Genomic DNA, 19,223 nt, shown 5'->3' on the forward strand with positions numbered 1-19,223 from the left:
CTTTCATAGCAATGTATGTGAGAGGATACTTATCAATGCTTGCACGAGTGAGGGGACAAATATATGCTTGAAAGGCTATGATACACTTTTTCATCAAAGTTTTATATGGATGTAACATGAATAGACTTAATTTCTGCTGTGTGGCTTAACAACTTATTTTAAAGCAAACTTGATGGGTCCAGTGAGCCAAACTTCTGCTTCTTTGTCTCCTTTGCTTTGTCCAAGGCCTTTGTGCTGCTTATGCTACTGGAAAATGTCGCTCTCGACTTTAGATTATCTTCAGTCTGGCAAGATGGAGGATTGATGTAAGCACATTGAATTGAAGAATTGCTTTTTTCCACCCAATCTCAGCTTAATTCTTATTTTGTGGCATAGGTAACAGAGCTCACATGTGAGAAGGGAAAACAGGAGTTTGGCTTCTTCCCATTTTTATTCTGCTTTTTTGTTTGCATGCAGTGTCCTGCCCTCCTAGACAGGCTCTCTCTAATGCAATCCTCATTTTCTTTGCATTTTACATCCTCTGCTTTGAGTGCTCCAGCAGATAATTTACTAGCGTCCTATGCAAATATGTTCCCTCACTGTCTCTGCTTAGACTTTGCCATTAAGTTCCTTTGTATTGATCACCTCTTCCTGATCCAAAACCCTAAATATTGTATCAGTGGTGTTGATTTTCCAAAGGCTTTTAATCTTCTTTCAGGTACTGCATACTATTTAAATAAGGTTTTCACTCTTCTTTTCTGTGTGTGTTTTTTATTACACAATTTCTCTCTTTGTTGTTTGGGTTTCAGTTGACTCCATTCACTTTTCAACTCCCCTTCAGCCTTCCTTCAGTTTTATTTACTTGGTCTCAAAGGAGACCATGGAAGCTTGAAGGTTATCGATTTAAAATGAAGAGATTTGAGAAGTTCTTTTATTGAGGTGTCTTATAAAGTGTTTGAAGGTGGAAGGGTGTGCTGGGCATAGATTATGATATTGTGTCTGCAGCACTGTGCCCGCAGCGCAGAGGAGTCCATTTTTTTCCTAAGCATTTTTCTAAGTATTTTAGTATAGTGGTAAGCAATCTTTTGCATTTTGGGCAGAGGCCAACTGATACTAGGACCTGGCTACTGTTACCACCACTGCTTCTCCCCACTGCCCAGTCACCTGGCTCTGACAGGTGCAGTGCAAGTGAAGCCCCAGCCACCCAATGCTGCCAAAGCCTCAGCTCCACAGACAGGATCCATCCTGGCAGCCACGGGTTGCCAGCCTGTGTTGTAGCATATATTTTTAGCTCTTTTGTTTAAAGTAGTATAATAAAGCTTGAACAAGCTGTGAATTTCAGGGTCTCAAAGCAACTGGATTTTTGCAAGTTTGGGGGTCTTGTAAAAATATGGCATTCTCTGTGACCTTGCATGGGCATGCAGGAATCACCAATGTCTGTTAGAACACAGCATATGAAGCATAAATTCAGCTGACTCCTCTTCCCAGTGCAATATGAACACCACAGGCAGAACTGGAGAGATGGTGTATTGAAATCACAGGCTACTACTTTGGAGAACTATTCAGAAACAAAGTAGGGGTGGAAGAGAGAATTCCATTATTCCTAGGAAAATAATAGTTGGGATTGGGTGAGAGGAGATGGGGAGATGGAGTTTCATTTGTGTCCATATGAAGCATCTACCAGCATCTGAAGCAATCACAACCAGGAGCAGTTTAAGAAGAAGTACAACAGTGAGAGTAGTGATGGACAGGCTCCTCCTCCCTGCACAGGCCCTGTTGCCCACTGCTATTGCTGCCACTGAAGGAAAAAATCACTGGAGTGGGAAGGAGCTACTCTTAGCTTCTCCTGCCCCCAGCATATCAGAGAAAACAGTAGCAGAAGGTTGGGCAGAGGGAAAAAGGGAAGAGAAGGGACATGCCTCTAAGCACAGAAGGTAATGGTGAGGATCCTTACCTGCTTTGGGGACTGCACGTGTATGTAAGTGCTAGTGTACTTTGGGCAATTCCAACAACTTTGATATTGTATGAAACACTTTTATTAATACAAACAGACTTTTTCACCTCCTAAAATTAAATCTCTTGTTTGTTTATTAAAAATAGCATTGATAGCCTGGTGAAGCAATTGAAATGACAGGAGATAAGGGCTTACTCCACTATGAAATAATTTGATTAAAGCTTGATGAAACAATTGAAATGCTTACAGCTCAGATATTCAAATGATATAGGGGAGTTAACTCACATTGACTTTCAACTGGATTTGAATTTCTGACTAAGCTTGTATTACAAAGAGTTGTTTAAGCTACATTTAATGAGGTTCTTCTGAACATTACACATCAAACTTTTCTAGAAGAGCATCTCCTAAGAAACAAGAGGTACAGTAGGAACAGAAGGAACCAGTTTGTCACATGGCTAGGTACAGATAGTCAAATAGCCCAAGCCTGAATCGATTAAATCTTCGCAGGTTAGTCTAAGCTGCTTAGATTGAACTGATAAGCAGGTGAACAGACATTGCCACGCCTTCAGTGTCCAACATGAGAAGATGGAGAGCACTAGAACATGCCTTCTTGCTCGGCTTGAACAGACAGTTTGGACCAAAGCTAGCCCACCCACCTTGCTGGGGGTGGAGGGAAGGGCAGAGGGCTGCAGGAGATATTGCAAAACATTCTAGGATGCTGGTAGACTGTGAGTGAATTTGAATTTGAAGGGGATCTGGGACAGAAATTCAATAAACTGATTTAGCCTAAATCAGTTAAGCTTGATGACTATGAGATGATCGAGTTCAGGATCCTGACAAAGGAAGGAAGGAGAGCAGAAGAATAAGAACTCTGTACAAGTCCATGGGGCCAGATACAATGCACCTAAGGCTGCTCAGGGAATTGGCTGATATGATTCCAGAGCTGCTGAACATAATCTTTAAAAACTTGTCATGATTGGGGGATGTCCCAAACAACTGGAAAAAGGTAAATATTATTTTGGTCTTTAAGAAAGGGAAGAAGGAGGAACTAAGGAACTACAGACCAGTCAGCTTCACCTCAGTCCCTGGAAATGTCATGGAGCAGTTCCTCAAGGAATCCATTTCTAAACACTTGGAGGAGAAGAAACTGATCAGGAACATTCAGCATGAATTCGCCAAGAACAAGTCTTGCCTGAATACACTGATTGCCTTCTATGATGAGATGACTGGCTCTGTGCATGAGGGGAAAGCAGTGGACATGATATACCTTGGCTTTAGCAAGGCTTTTAATATGGTCTTTCAAAACAATATTGCAAGGAAGCTGAGGAAGTATGGGTTGGACGAATGGACTGTAAGGTAGATAGAAACCTGGCTGGGTTGTTGGGCTCAATGGGTAGTGATCAATAGCTCGAGGTCTAGCTGGCAGCTGGTATCAAGTGGAGTTCAGCCTAGGGGTTCTTCTTGGGGCTGGTTTTGTCCAACATCTTAATTAATAATCTGGAAGATGGGATGGATTGCACCCTCAGAAAGTTTGTGGATGGAACCAAGCTATGGGGAGTAGTAGATAAGCTGGAGGGTAGGGCTAGGATTTGGAGTGATCTAGACAATTGGAGGATTGAACCAAAAGGAATCTCATGGTGTTCAACAGGGACAGGTGCAAAATCCTGCACTTAGGACAGAAGAATGGTTGGGAATGACCCTGCATTGAGCAGAGGTTTGGAATAGATGAACTCCTTAGGTCCCTTTCAAACCTAACTTCATATGGGAATTTTTATGCATGCTCATGGGGGGGGGAAGGGGGCGGTGTTTTAATTAGAGTGGCTCCTAGAGCTGCTTTGATTAAAGCACCCAAATCATCTCATGTATCAGTGTTTCCATGCTTAAAAATGCTGGCGGGGACACTTTATCTAAATATTGTCAAACAAGCTTTATTTAAAGTGCCTTTGCTACCATTTTGTACACTGATACATGAGATGCGGAGGCTGGCTGAAATGCAGTAATTACCACACTCCAGCAGACATGATTAATAGAGTCTGCTCTGACACACTTTAATTACAGCACATTGGAGCAGGATCCTGGCTCGTGTACAGGCACCCTATGATTCTATGATACTACATCCATCTTGGTTTATATTAAACCAGATTCAGCCATTTTTAAAGTGGTTTATGTGCACTGAACTTCTGTTGTGTTACAAATTTGAACTTGTTTCTGATCACTTATATCAGTTTATGAGTAATTTCTGTTCCTGGCCCATATAAGCTTTTGTCTTAAAAAAAAAAATAGAAAACATCTGGGAGTTATTCAGTCCTTTTCTGTGAATCTAATGCTGTCTGCTGAGACTACGTCTTTCAACCTATTATTTAAGGGAGTGGTAGGTTCTGAAGTAATTTACTTTCTTCTCAGAATTTATATATGTTTCATTCATGAAGCCTCTGTATCTTTGGAAAGTATTTCAGCCACTACTGGTAATATTTAAAGGGCATGGCCACTTCCAATCTTGGCATGCAATGCACAGAGACTACCCTTTCTTCTAGAGCTTTACTGAGGTGTCATTGTCCTGTCTTTCTGCATGCACTTTTCTGTGAAGGAAAGTTTGTATTTTGCTGAGTTAAACAGCCAGATTCTTGGGTGCCCCTTTTCATATGGGCAGCTGCTTCCTACATCTTTATTTCTTATATGTGGCAAAAGCACGTTTGACTTGTTACATTTCCTCCTAATTTTTTTTCCATTTTTTATTGCAAAATAGACATGTTGGTCTATGACCAGAAGGTTCAGTTTGCTTTGCATTTGCAATTGAATTGCTGGGTAGTGCTAAGTACTGTTTTCTCGCCTTCCTGGAACATCACTAACTCCTACTCATGACCATACATGAATAAAAGGTACTATGTAGATTTTACAGCCTGGGAAAAGGAAGAGGGGGGTAACAGGGGGGGATGTAGTAGCTTTTCCGCACTCCAGGAGTGGTATCTGTAGTGCTCTAGGGTGATGGAGCAGCAACCCTGTATGGGCCTTTTGGGTAGTACTGTTATAGAAATAATAAATAATCAGTGATCTGCTTATGTTTTGACACATATTTGATTCCCATTGTTCTAGCATGCATAGCTCTTTTATTATTGGTCATAAAATTATCCATCCACTCTTAAAATCCAGCTACGGTATTTGACTATGATCTCCTGCGGCACTGAATTCTGTAGGATGACTATGAAAGGCAGTTTGAAGTGCATTTCTGTGTAACAAAAAATGGATTATCTGTACATCTGTTTCAAAGTGAAGCCCTCTACCTATTAAAATTAGTTTCATTCTTTTTAAAGTACCATAACACTTTGAAGCCTATAAATTCCTACTTGTTTTTTCTTTTAGCGAACATTATTCAACTCTGTTCTGCTGAACAAATACAGTAGGTCAAATGCTACTGTCAGTAACCCTTAAATGAATAGACTGGGCTTTAGGAGTTCCATGAACTTTTTCTGCATCTGAATGTAAGGCAGAGTGTTATTGTACTACTTTTGTTTTATATCGAATTACGTTATCGCATAATGATATAATTGCTAAACATAAGCAGATGCAATAGTTATAGTGCAATAAAATGTCAAAATGGAGAACACTTTTTTCCCTTTTCATTAAAAAGTTCAGATTCAGCATCAAACTTCTAGAGACAGTTAATGTGTCAATTTGCAGATTTATATGTTCCTTTTCTGCTGGAGCTTTATCTAAGCTTTAAAAAATAGTATTAAGAGTCATAAAATTCAGATTGAAGAAAGTGAAGTGTGCTTATGTCTGTTCCTTTCCAAGGACAGTTTTTTATCACAGAATAACTACTTTTATGAATTGGGGCCCAGGTACAATGGGACTTGTTTCCTGCGTGAGCTGTGAGTGTTCATTTTAGACTTGCATACGTGTACATCTCATATGATGCATGCCATACAAAAATATGTAAAACTTGTTTTAAAAATTCCATATTGCACCACAAACTTCATTTTTGTTATTCAAGTTGACCTTCATTGATTGAAATTAAATGGGGGTGACCAGGCTAGGTATGTTCAATACAATACTTCATAAGAATGTATTATTTCTAATTTTTCAAGGAAGAAAAGAAAGGAAATGGAAACATCCTCCAGAAGTAAAGGCTCCCCAAACCATTTTTTGGTAGTAAACATAGACTTTGAATTCCACAGAGGACCTAAATTAATGTTTCTTTTTAATTAGTTTCCTGGTGATTTTTTTTTTAAATTAAACAATGCAACAGGGAAGAGAAAAACTTCTAAACTTAGACACTCTAATGGATATGATCTCTCCACTTTTTTTTATTTTATTTTTTTTACCCAAACTGTATTCATTACAGGCAAATCAATGAAAATTGATAAACCCATGATGGAAAAAAGGAATGTATTTGTATTCATTACAAGGGATAGGAGATAATAATAAAATGAAATGTTGTTATAGTGAGATATAAACCCAACCTAAGGAATTGTTCAATATGTGAATAGCTAGATACATTTCATTACTGTGATATGAAGCAGCTTGATAGCGGAAGCCAATAATTTAAAAAGTCTTGAGCACAGGGTTATGCTGACTATACAGTTCAATACGTTAATTGACAATAAATCCTGCTTGCCTATAAAAAGCACTTGACTAGTCATTTTCAAGATGGTCATGATTTTTTATGATGCGGAACTTTTAATTTACAGGGATGATAAAAATAGATTTACTTTCAGCCACTTGTATTTGATTTAATTACCTAATCAACTATAAATCATCTACTATTGAAAAAGTAATTTAACAGAGATGATATTTTGCCATCATTTTTTCTTAAGTACTAAAGAGTCTTTTGTAAGAAAAGCTGAAATGAGATTTTTTTAAATTCCTCTAAAGCTTATCTCTTAAGGGAAAGGTTAAGAGTTCAGAGCCAGGATGTTGGCTTCACTAAAGAAACTCTGGCTTGGAGTTGTGGAAAGATTTGTTTAGGTTAAGCAACCTAATTGCTTCAAAAATACATATTTAAACATTTTGTGTAATGGTGGTGACAGTAGTAAATATTGATAATAGTGATTTGAAAGTGTTCTAGCAGAAATGGGACCTGGTTCAAATACCACCACGTCAGTAACGCTCAAGCAAAAACCTATAAGTAGATAGAAAGAATAAACAATTACTGTGACATATCCAGCATTGAACAGGGAAACCTTTCCAAGTCCGAAATATAGCAAGAAGGAAGGAGTGTTGTAGGGTTTGCCATTGTAAATTCTACTACAATATTGAATTTCTGGATAAAATTAGGTTTCCAAGATTTTCTGTTTTAATTACACAAAACCTAATGGGATACACAAGCTTATTTATATAATTAGAAGAAAAAAATAGATGCTTTTAGAACTTATGAGATTTTAGAAGGAGGAGGATGGTTTTTCTGATAGTTTTTCTTTGTTGAAAGGCTCATTAGGGAAGCAAGTGATACATTTAGGGATGAAAACTGAAATATCTTCCCTATTCCACAGAAACGAGGCTGGAAAGCAGCCAGAGGCGTAACAGGGCAACTCCACACCCATGGTAGCTGCAATTCATGGGGTATCACCAGTTGTCTTGGTGCCAGTGGTAATTACTATTTTTGTGGGTCCTTAGATCTTCTGCCCCAGTTACACTTCCTCAGTTATGCTACTGATATCAGCTAGCTTCACTAACATCAATGGAAACAGGCTATTTCATACGACGTGAAGGATTTGAACTTTCAGGATATGGTTGAGATAGGATAGTAAATTAGCATTTAGGATGGTTAAAACTGAGAGATTTGATGAGTTCTCATCTCTTTTCTTCCTTGTAACTGTCTGTGAAGAAGTACCAGCATGGGACGACACCAGGGTGGGGAAAACAATCAAGCTGGGAGAGCAGGGATTCAGAAGCTGATGTTCCCTGCATATAAAACAGCCACAGGAGAGAGCTGTGAGGCAGGGAGGCAGGGGGGAGAATGGGTGGTATCTCCTCCTGAGCAAAGAATGGAGAGAGGTTTACGGGGATGAGGCGATCTAGAAGGTCAATCCACTGAGTCAGAGAGGGCTAGACAAGGACAGGAACTGAGTGTCTCCAGAAGAGGAGGGTGACTTACAGCAGGGTTGCCCATGAGTAGGACAGAGGTGTGAGAAACACAGGAGCTGCCAGAAGCATAAGCAGGGGAAGATGCTGAAAAACAAAAAAAAAGACAGAAAGTGACAGACGAAAGACAACAAACGTGTAAGGATGCCTGTCTGATTTTTTTTTTTTAATTGACTGTTTCCCAGGAGGACTTGTGGATAAAGCATGTTTAAATACTCACAAAAGAGATTAAAAAGTAGAAATTTCAACACAGCTCCAAAAGTTAGTCAGACTAATTAGTATTCCAAGAAAGGAAAGAATATCTGAAGATGTTTTTGGAAGAAAAAAAGAATTTCTTGTAATAGTTCAGAATGTGGCAGTATTCAAAGGACAATAAAGAGTGTCACTTGATTACAATAGACTGTGGTTTGAGTATTGACCTAAATCCTCACGTCAGTAAAGGGGATAGCGGAGTGGCAGGGCCACTGGATAACAAGGGTTAGGGATTGTCAGTAGCCTACTGCAGTAATTATTACCTCCTGACTAATAACATCAACAATCATCAAGACATGGCAGGAAAGAGTCAGAATAGATGCAGGAGGTGAAAGCCAAGACAATCAGAGCATACCCCTCCACGCTGTCCATAAGATTATCACAGAATTCTCAGATTTATATGATATTTTAAATGATTTACAAGTGTGTTTGTATATTATCATGTAATTATCTCTGTAGAAATGACTCAGAAATGTCACAGCAAACACTCAATAATTAGTTGAGATAAAAGCTGTCTTTCTTGAATCACAAGGTACTGTTTATATTCCTTAACTGAATGATGTACTGAACTAATGAACACAGTGAAAATTACTTATTTAAAAGTAAATATTACACCTGAATGTATAATTTTAAATGATTTTGGAGTATCCTGCTATCTCATGCATTCAACTATTCTTTTAAAACTAGCATTGAAGGGTTGTCAATACAGTTGAATTTAAATTACTATTTGTATAACATGGTTTTCCCCAATAGTTTTTGAAGTCTAGCTGCTATTTATGCATAAAAAGATGTCAACCTCCAAAGTTTAGTTCAGCTCTAAGATTTAATTTAAGAGAGGTTTTGATAGTTGTGTTTTGCTATTCTTTTTCAGCTTCTGCACATGGGAGCTTCACCTTGTAGATCCATGATTCTCAGCATGGGTGCCACAAGGTATGAGGAGATGAGCAGATAAGTGGAGGCTCAGGCATGTCCCTGCTTGGTTGATTTCTCACTCTTACTGCCCACTCATTCTACAGGAAGGGAAGTAATAAATAAATTTGTTTTTGAAATTGAGTGCCATTCAATTCACAAGTGTTATGGAAGGGTATGATGAATCCACTGAGGAACGCCTTGAGCCCCAAAAAGTTGACAACCATTTCCATAGAACAATGGGACTACTTCTGGACTAAGAAACCATTAGGTTAGTTGTGAAAATATTGGCATCTGGGAAACTGAAAGAAAGAGGCATAGTCATGCCTTTAATATAATGAACATGGAAAAATCAATGCTAGCAAATATATTCTGAAGAATTCAGGTATTTTATGTGTTGGGAAGAAAGCCAGATTCTTCAGAAGAATAAGGGAATCATGTGAAATAAAGAAAATGCATCCTATAAATGGAGAGTTGATTACAAATTACCTTGAAAGCTGTAGGGCAATATTAAATTTTAGGACATAAACACTGAGTAAATTCTGCATAGTAAGACAACTAAGCTGAAAAAAGTCACTAATGCACTGCAGATTCCATGACATCTTTGAAGGAAGGCTCAAGAACATTAGAGTCAAATTTTGTATATGCAAAGATTTTTGGTTTGTGCAATTTTTTTCTTTTACACTTGTGATCATCATATCAATTAATAATGATCATAAAGCCATGTTTGTCCTCATGGAATTTCTTTAAATTACCACAGAAACATGAGAATTGCTATATGAAACCAAACCTATATCTTGCCTCCAATTTTGCCCAGAACCAGATGCATCAGAGAAAAGTCGAAGAAACTCTAAAGATACTATTATGAATGAATATTTCTTCCTGACAAATTTAGTTGATTTAATCCCTGAAATATGAGAGCTGATGTGGTTTCCAAAAGTTTGGAGTTTCTTTAATCCTTACTGGATGAGTTGTTAGAATTCATGTGGCTTCAGAAGAACAATCAGCACATTTTTATCTCTGGTAATACAATAGCTTTGTCCCAATTTTGTTTCAGTTCTATTTTTATTTAGAGTGCAGCTAGTAATTAGCAATGCATAATTTATTTCGGTTTTGCCCTTCTCTGTGAATATTCTGAGAACAGATTGTGACTTTCTTGAATGTTTCTGTTTATCTAATTGTTTGTTGAATTGTTTCTGCAAGTGACTGTATTCAGTATGTGGAATTCTAAGTTCAAGCTGTTCTTCCTGTGTGCCCAGGACACGTGGTATGTTCTTATTCTTAGAATGGATGAGCATAACGTTCAAAATCAGATATCCTCTGAGGGTACTAAAGTTTTAAGTTCAAAATTAATTTACCAATGGATATTCTACAATAATTGTTTACTTTTGCAGTTTGGCAAACATGCCTGACGGACCTGCAGTATGTAAAGCAGGAGTGTCAGACCCAGTTGTTCCCACAGGCTGAATCCTGATTGCCAGGGCTCTCTGTGGGCCAGACGACCTGCAGGTGGTCGTGGCAGTCGTGGCATTAATCCCTGTGTCTGCCAGAGCTATTGTTACAGCATAGCTCTGCAACCCAGAAAGTTAACGCCACTGCTGTTTGCCCTGCCACCAGTTTTTTTTAAGTTTTTCTTTTTTTCCCCCACATTTCTCACTTCTCTTTTTCCCTGCCACCAATTTTTAATTGCTAGGAGAAACTAAAAATCTCAATTTAGTGCCAGGAGGAGAAGGCAGTGCTAACTCTCTGGGTTCTGGTGCTGCACTGAAAGAATGGCTCAGAGAGCTGTGGGGACTCCAGCCACTGCATCAATAAGCCCCATGGCCTGGATTAGGTTTGCGGACCAGATGACTCACCTCCATGGGCTGTCTCTATCCTGGGCTGTTTGTTTGACTGCCTCTCCACCCCCATGCCAACCGCTCAGATTCAAGGCATTTCTTGAAAATAAACATGTGATGTAATTTACTTCAGTGAATCTGCAGAAACTATTTTTTGCAGTTGTTGCCCAGTGCTGTTCTGTCCCCATGTATCATGTAAATGTATGAATCCAAACAGACAATGTGGTTCTTGAAAATAAGAGGGGCTTGAAAAGAGACCATTTAACCCAAGTCACGCCGGTCCTTCCTACTATTTGGGAATGTTCTTTCTACCATAAAGAGCATTCAGAAAAACAGTGCTTCTCAAATAAACGATGATCCGAATAAAAGGATGAAATTATGTTCCATATGTTCTATAGTAACTCTTTGCATTCCTTATCTGCAGACCCTCATTAGTATGAATGCTCAGAGGTTTGAGGGATGAATTTGTCTGTTTTTAATCTTTGTCCATTAAGTCTGCAAATGTAAAGGACTAGGTCTTTCTGTTCAGAGGCCCTGCCTTACAAAACTCTAGAGTTTATATTTTGCTTACCAGCGTGGCATAGGAAAGTTGCACAAAGTCACTGAGGAATCAGTACTATATTCTGTAAGGAAGTCTTCAGTGGGATGGTTCTTGGATCCAGAGAGAAGGGAATTTGTGTGAGGAACAAGAGACTTTAGTCGGGGCTTATTTCTTGGATGGAATTACAATTGATCAACAATCCTCTAAGGGAAAGTGTCTGTGGGTACAAGTTACTACAGGGCCAGGATCTGGCCAGTCACTGACTAGTTACTAAAAAAACCCTGCTTTTAGTCAATTCAGAAGCTAAAAGAACTGGGGTTGCATAAGGAACTTGCAGAGGAAAAGTGATCTCCAGCAGCAACTTGGAAGCAGTGAGGAGCGGCAGAACAGACCACGCTACTGTTTTTGTAAGCCCTATGATGTCTAGAATCCATCATGCCACTCTAAGGATCAAGGGTATTTTCTAGGTTACCCAATGCCTGTGGTATTCTGGCCTATTGTACCCTGCTCAGGTAAGAGAATATTGGAGGACAGCAGCTACTCAGCTCTGCATCTACAACTACAGTTACAGAAATTCAGAAATAGATTGGCAGACATAGCCATAGACTTCTGATAATTGGTGTGTGTGCTTACACATACAGATTTAGGTACATATACATTCATTTTCCAAAGTCTGAGTGTGCAATTGATTTAGTATTTCGGCACTTGAATAATAAATGGTATAAATCCCCATCAATGTTAAGATATGTTCTTTTGTGAAGCAGTTTTTTGAGTTAGCTGGATGATGAATAGGAAGCAGGTAGGGAGAAAGTTTTTGAGGGACATATTTATCATTCTTTTTCTTTTCTAAATGCTCATCTGGATTGAAGGCACTAATAATGAACTGTGTTCTCATTAGAAGTTTTGTGATAGGCGATTGTCTAACATGTATAATGTTCTTAGACTTCTGGTATGGTATGAAAATTTAGGACACAAGCCTAGAAGATGTTATTTGGCTATCACTGGGTGTGAATACATGAAACATTTACTGAGCAGTTGATTAATTAACTGCACAGTAAATGTCTCAGTATCTACACATGCCACCCCATTCAGGCACACAAAACTAATAAACTGCAGCAAGTTAAGACCTGCAGAGGGGCTGGCTGAGGCATGAGGGTGTTTCATTGCAAAGGCTGCCTGCCAGCTAGCCCAGTGCTGGAGTACCGTCAGGCCTTAGCCAGCCCCTCTGCAGGTCATGGAGCCCATCTGGAGTAGCCCTGGGCTGGCAGGCTGATCCTCCAAGTCCCCTGCCAGCCTGGGCTGCTCCAATGGGGCTCCATGTGCTGCACCCAAATAAAGTCTAGAGCAATATGTTCCATAGTTACTTGTTCGTGGGTGCACATTCAAACAACATGCCCAGGAGCAAAAAAATCTGAAGCAGTGAGGTCCAGAGTTTATCTGTGCACATTAACTGCATGTGTAGACATGCCCATTGAGCAAGATTCTGCCACCTGTGGTTGACTAGTAGTATCTTAGTCATGCTTTTTAAATTTCAAAGATCCATGGGATTGAACTTCTTGCTTGTGTATGTGAGATCTTTTTTCTGTTCATATAGAGACTCCCCCCCAATAATTTATTCAGATGTTCCCAATTAATTAATTAGCCTGCTTGATTAGGGATGTGTGCTGGCTGGTAAATCTTGCAGCTGTGTCCTCAAATATATTCCAAACACACAATAATCCATATTATTTGAAATTTACAAGATTACTGATTAAAATATGATTCTAGAGGTAAAAAATGGAAAATAGATGGAAATGCAGAAATAAGAAAGGCGGTGGGATGGGAGGATAGAGAATAATTTCTATTACTGCCACTCTGAGCATGAGAATGTTTTGCACCTATGCTCACAGTCCCAATATAACTGACAAGGTTTTGAATTAACACATTTGGATGTTTCTAAATGGTTTTAGGTATCTTGTAGTTTATTTTTGTTTCCTTTTTTCTGACCTTCTACTGCAGTTTCTGTCCTTTTGGAAACTAGAGACACAGTGAGATAATGCATTAAGTATATGGATTGCAACAAAGTAGTTTCTATGGTAACTGTGACTCCTCAGGTGCTCTCACAACTTTCTCTCCTTTGTATGTTGACTTCTCATTTGTTTATTTTAGGCTAGGTCTATGTGTAAATTTGCTATGCTCAGCAGCAGCACCCTCAAGCACAGTGCACTGTAGATGCACCTGTGTGGCACTTTAGGGAGGATAATTAGCACTGCTGGTTGACAGTATAATAAAACCCACCCGATGCTAATTTGCCCCCCCTGTGGTGCCATTCGGATGTGACTACACAGCTTTAAATTTGGAAGGCAGTCTGCACAGAGCAGAGTGTTCTACGAGGCACCTCTGCCCAACACAGCAATATTTTTGTGTAGATATGGCCGAATAGTTCAAATATGTATTGAGACAAATTTCAGATCAAGAGTATATTTACAAATTATGTGGAGAGAACAGTTAGAAGTGGCACAAAATAATGGGAAAAAACAAGTACACATCAATTCAGTCATTTTATGATTTTCCTGCCCCCCACCTTTTTATATATTGAATATATAAATAAAAATAAGATGTATGTGTGTATGTGTGTGTATTAATTTAAATTTTATTGACATATTCAATGGTAAATTGTGCCCAGGTATCCAGCCAGTTCTTTCTTGAAGTCTGTGGTTTTATATTGCTGTAAAAGATGAGCAGAAGGATAATTAGTACAAGCTGGTGGGTAAGTAAGAATATAACTTTCTTCTCAAGATTGACGATTTTACCAACAAAAGTGAAAAATAAAGAAACAAAAATATATATGTAAGCTCCAGTCATTTCTAATAAAATGTCCATATTTTTCTCTGCTTAGCATAATGGTGTTTCTGGGTATACTTTTCCTTTTTTAATGATCTACTCTCCTAATACACACCAAAAGAGTGACAGTTCTTTGAATCTAACCTTTTCCAGCATCACATATCATACTCAGAACAACTCAATCTGGACATTAATGTGGTCTTTACTCAGGCAAAAGTCCCATAGATTGACTGCATAAGGAGTCTGGCTTGAGCAAAGTCTTCTGGTGCAAGCCCCCTAAATATTCATTTTTCTTACTTTGTGCTTCCAGACATCAGTACTTAAAAATAATCTCTTTTCCCATGTAATGTATTACTAATAATTGTGAAATATGAATACTTAGACCTGTTGGAACCTGTGCTGTTCCCATGGAATTCAAAAAGTTTGCTGTTGACTTCCCTGAGCCCATTATGAATAGATTACTTCTTTAAGTTGAAATAGCTGTAAAGTAAATATTGAATAAATAGCATTTCATTTAATAAAATAAATAAATAAACCTTTAAAAGGTAAAGACTACCAGAATTCCTTCCATTTTGTTGACACTAGCAGCAGTACAAAAACAAGACTCTCCATTGATGTAAAGAACCATTAAATAACTTAAATCAGTGCTTGCTACAGGCACTGAATATATGCTATAATATTTCTTCTTGTTATCATTCTACAGTACAAATCAGGAATTCACCTGACAGGGGACTCCCTTTTCCTTTTAACCTTTGGATTGCTAAAAGGTACATCTGTTTTTCTTTACGTGGTGCTAAAATGGTGATTTACCTTTTCCCTTAATTATCAGAATGTTCTTTGAGCAGTCATTTTTCTTGAAAGTGTGAAAGTTTTCCTATGTAGTTCACCAGGGCAGACTCCCTAATCCCCTCTCCCAAAACAAGTTTGTTTGTGCCACATGTCTGGCATTCTTAATGAGTTGCTAATGAGCTTTCATAAATGTGGAGGCACAGGCAAGAAGGGGAACTGCTATACCAGAAGATGACTTGGTAAACTATAATTGTGTATCTGTGTGAATTTAGTATTGTTTCTCTATCTGCACTTAACAATGACATTTTTTTCAGATCTACCCAGTGAGGCCACATGCTGAATAAAGGTTAAAGAGGATCCCCAGCTTTATTTTGGTGGCAGGGATATTGTGAAGTCTATTGTAATTGATTAGTAATAGTGCATGTGCCTTATTCGGATACAAATCTCAAAGTCTCCATTTTAACACATCTTGTTGGAAAGGCAGAATAATTTCCTCACACAAGAGTAAGAGAGTGGCTGATAAATCAAAATTTGCTTCACATTCAAAATTGATGAGGATCACATTTTGAGTTAGTAACAGATGGGGAAATGCTGAGTCTTGCACCAATTTGATGCTAGAATGTGTTTTTATTTCTTGCAGAGTTCACTGGAATCATACAGTCCTGAGATTCCTCCATAAACAAAACATGGTAGTTACTGCATCTCCTGCCACCCTCCTCCAAACCAGGTAGATCCTAACTATGCGTAAATGAAGTAAAAGCTAATTAAGGTGAAAGCACATTTATGCTTTTTAATCACTTACTTTGGCTCGTCACATTATATTCCTATAATCTATTTAGGCTAATGTATTTTTTTCACTGCAGCAGCAAGGCTGTCAGTAAAAGGAGAAAGGGTTGGTTGTCGAATTCCCCACTGTTCAGAGAAATGAGCAAGACTCTGAAAGACTAAGGAACGATGGTTGCTGCTGCAGTGTTAATTACATTTTTTTTAACCGACATTTTAGATCAAATTAACCTTTTGTTTTTTGCCTTACGTGGTAAAACTTGGAGAGTTGCATTCCTAGAGCATGAAATACTGGCTGTTGTCATTTTGTCCTGTGTTTGGATTATGGTTCTGGACCGCAATTCAACATTTCTGCAAGTTCAGAAATAATTTTAATATATTTTTCCTTAGAGCTTAAGCTGCTTACTTACCAAGTCCAATCTCCTTTTGAAAAGAAACTCTTTATTTGTGAAAGTACTTATACAAAGAATATAGGCATTATTTTATAGTGACTTTGTAAAGAAGCAGAACAAGTCTATTTGAATCTTTTCTTTGGTATTAACTAGATATTTTATCATAAGTGAACAGGGCGTTTCTGGTTCACTAGTTTTTATTGCTTTCTTGAATGCACTTCAACCTTATTCATAGTTCAAGTCTATATAATCCTTATGCTTTTCATATTTTAAAATCCTCCACAAGGTTTGTTGTATATCTGTCTCAGCTAATATCTCTAGAGTTCAGGTTTGACAGAGCTCTTCTGAACTACCAAAATTCTGAACTGATAGTGAAATTCACATTTTCACCAACCTTTTCACTCTTCAGAAACAAAGATTTTTAGTTTAGTTCCCTTGCTGTCTGTCCCTGATTTATCCTTACTGAAACCTTAATGTGTTCTTTACAAAGAAAATGAAGCTGCAGGTTTAGGATGAATTGTAGGTTGCACATTTACTTGTTTTTGGTATGACTTTTGTTCTTGTGTCTGCTGTTAAAAATAGTGTCTTTTTTGTTGATTATTGGTGATTGTGTGCTATTTCAGCTTTATAAAACATAAACTGTTACCTGATGCCCTGATGTTTAATTGTATTTAGGAGGAGGGAGGTGGGTGGGGGGAAGTGGTTTGCCATTTGTTTTTGTTTTGGGATTTGTTTTTGGGTTTGTTTGTTTTTGGGGGGTGGCGGGGGTTGCACTCAGTAGCATGACAAGTAATGGGAGATCAGGGCACCATCTCTGGGTGCCCACTCAGAGGAGGCACATGAACAGCAGCCACTGCCCACTCAGCCCTTGCTGCTGCCCCTGCCACCGAAGGTGTAGATTCTGGCTCTTATGACTGTTTTCACGGCTTTATTCCAGGGACTTGCAAATCTGTGAATTAAATCTTAAGAGAATATATGTGTTATGGACATACATGGATTCAGACAACAGCTATCAGATAATAATTACTAAGGTGACTTACTAGTAAGGTTATTATTGCTGTTTCTGGTTGTCTAACACTTTGCTTACACCCTAAAATCTGTTGCAGGGTAATTTGACTTGCTTTAAACTGCCTCATGTCCACATACAAAGTGTTGGGTTAAATCCAAGTGTCATTCCAGCCTATAGGGTGTGGAGATACTTGTATTATGCTCCTGATAATTAAGAAATGAACAGTCATGTTTTGTCTATGACTATGATCCTGTATAGACAGGTACTTGCTTGTCTTTTGTTGGCCTATAAAAAAAAAAGCATGTGTGCAGACCCTTCTGAATTCAGAAAAGCATATATGTATATGTATGTATATATGTGAGTATGTATGTATATGCATGTATGTGTATGTATGTATATATGTGTGTCTATATATGTTTGTGTGTGTGTGTATGTGTGTGTGTATGTGTATATCTATAGCTATATATCTATATGTATAGATATATATATCTCTCCCCTTTCCTTAATATTTTTGAGGGTTTTCTGTATATTTAGAAAAACAACAGAGAAATATTAAGGAACGGGGTTATAATCTGGACCATCATCAGTGCTGCAGCAAAAGAAAGGAGCTCTATCTTGGATCTAAAATTGTGAGGGAGAATAATATAATTTCTGGGAGAATTCACAGGGCTTCTGTGAAAATCTGGATGACATAGTAGCAAGTGATCCCACCAGTCCACCATTGTATTTTGTGGTCAGCACCAATGTAACCCCACTCAATATGAGACCAACCCCACCTCACTGGTACACTTCCGGTTCTGGCATCTGTATACAGTCTTAGGTGAAAAGAGCATACTTAGCTCTATCTGCCTTTGAACTGACCTGTATAGATAAAGGCAAGTCCTTTTACTTCCTGGCTGGGCCTCAATTCATTAAGAGAACTAAGGTAACACTCTATGCTGCCAGTCCTGTCAATCACTTTGAAAAACTTATCAATGTTCAGACCGGTCCAAAATGCCAAGTATTTAAGAAATTAACTCTTATCTGCCGTGACAAGTGGATATTTTGTGCCTGCGGTCTCTACTTTGATATCTCTGTCATTCTTCCAGTCATCCTCTGCTTTCTTGGCCTTCAAAGCCTTTTGCTGGACATTGAGAGGTAGAAAATGTTAAAGTATATCCTGTCCTGAATAGTTCTGGTATTTGGATTTCTTAATTTTGTCCCTGAGTGTTTTACATGTTCTAACTGATGTATGTCACAGAAAAACAGTCAGATTCTAAACCCAGATTTAGTATTGTTACATCTGACAGGCTATATGCTGTATGGCTTACCCACTAAAAGAATGTCTTCAGTTGAAGTTCAGGCCATTCTGCTTCAAAGTAGGATGCCTCAGTTAGTCTGACTTGTAAAGCCAAGTGGAAGAGATTTTCCGCTTGGTTCATGACTCCAGCTGTCTTGTACAGTCGCTCAGCTCAGCCTTGTTGTGCTACTGACAAGCCCTGAACCAGTCTGGACTGTTATCTGACAATAATATTTGCACCTCACCTTCATAACCAGGGATCCTGGTTTTCTCTGTTTAAAAATCACAAATTCTCTGATGAAAATGCAAATTCTCTGATTAAAAACCCCCAAAGCCACATTTTTCTGTGATAAAAAATGAAATGCCACTATATGTACAGGTATTAGTTGATAACAATGTTTTATTGATATATTTACAATTTTAAAGAAATGTGGATGTCTATCAGTGACTCAATCATTATAATAAAACAGATTCTAAATACCTGCATAATTTGGCATTTGATGTTGGCTTTTTACCATACAAAATTAGAACCCCCCCCCCCCCCCCCCCCCCCCCCCCCCAGATGCAGGTCCAGCTTCAGCTTTGTCCCTTGCT

This window comes from Crocodylus porosus, unplaced genomic scaffold (genome assembly GCF_001723895.1).
Source record: "Crocodylus porosus isolate Cpor-Errol unplaced genomic scaffold, CroPor_comp1, whole genome shotgun sequence".
NCBI classification, from domain to species: domain Eukaryota; kingdom Metazoa; phylum Chordata; order Crocodylia; family Crocodylidae; genus Crocodylus; species Crocodylus porosus.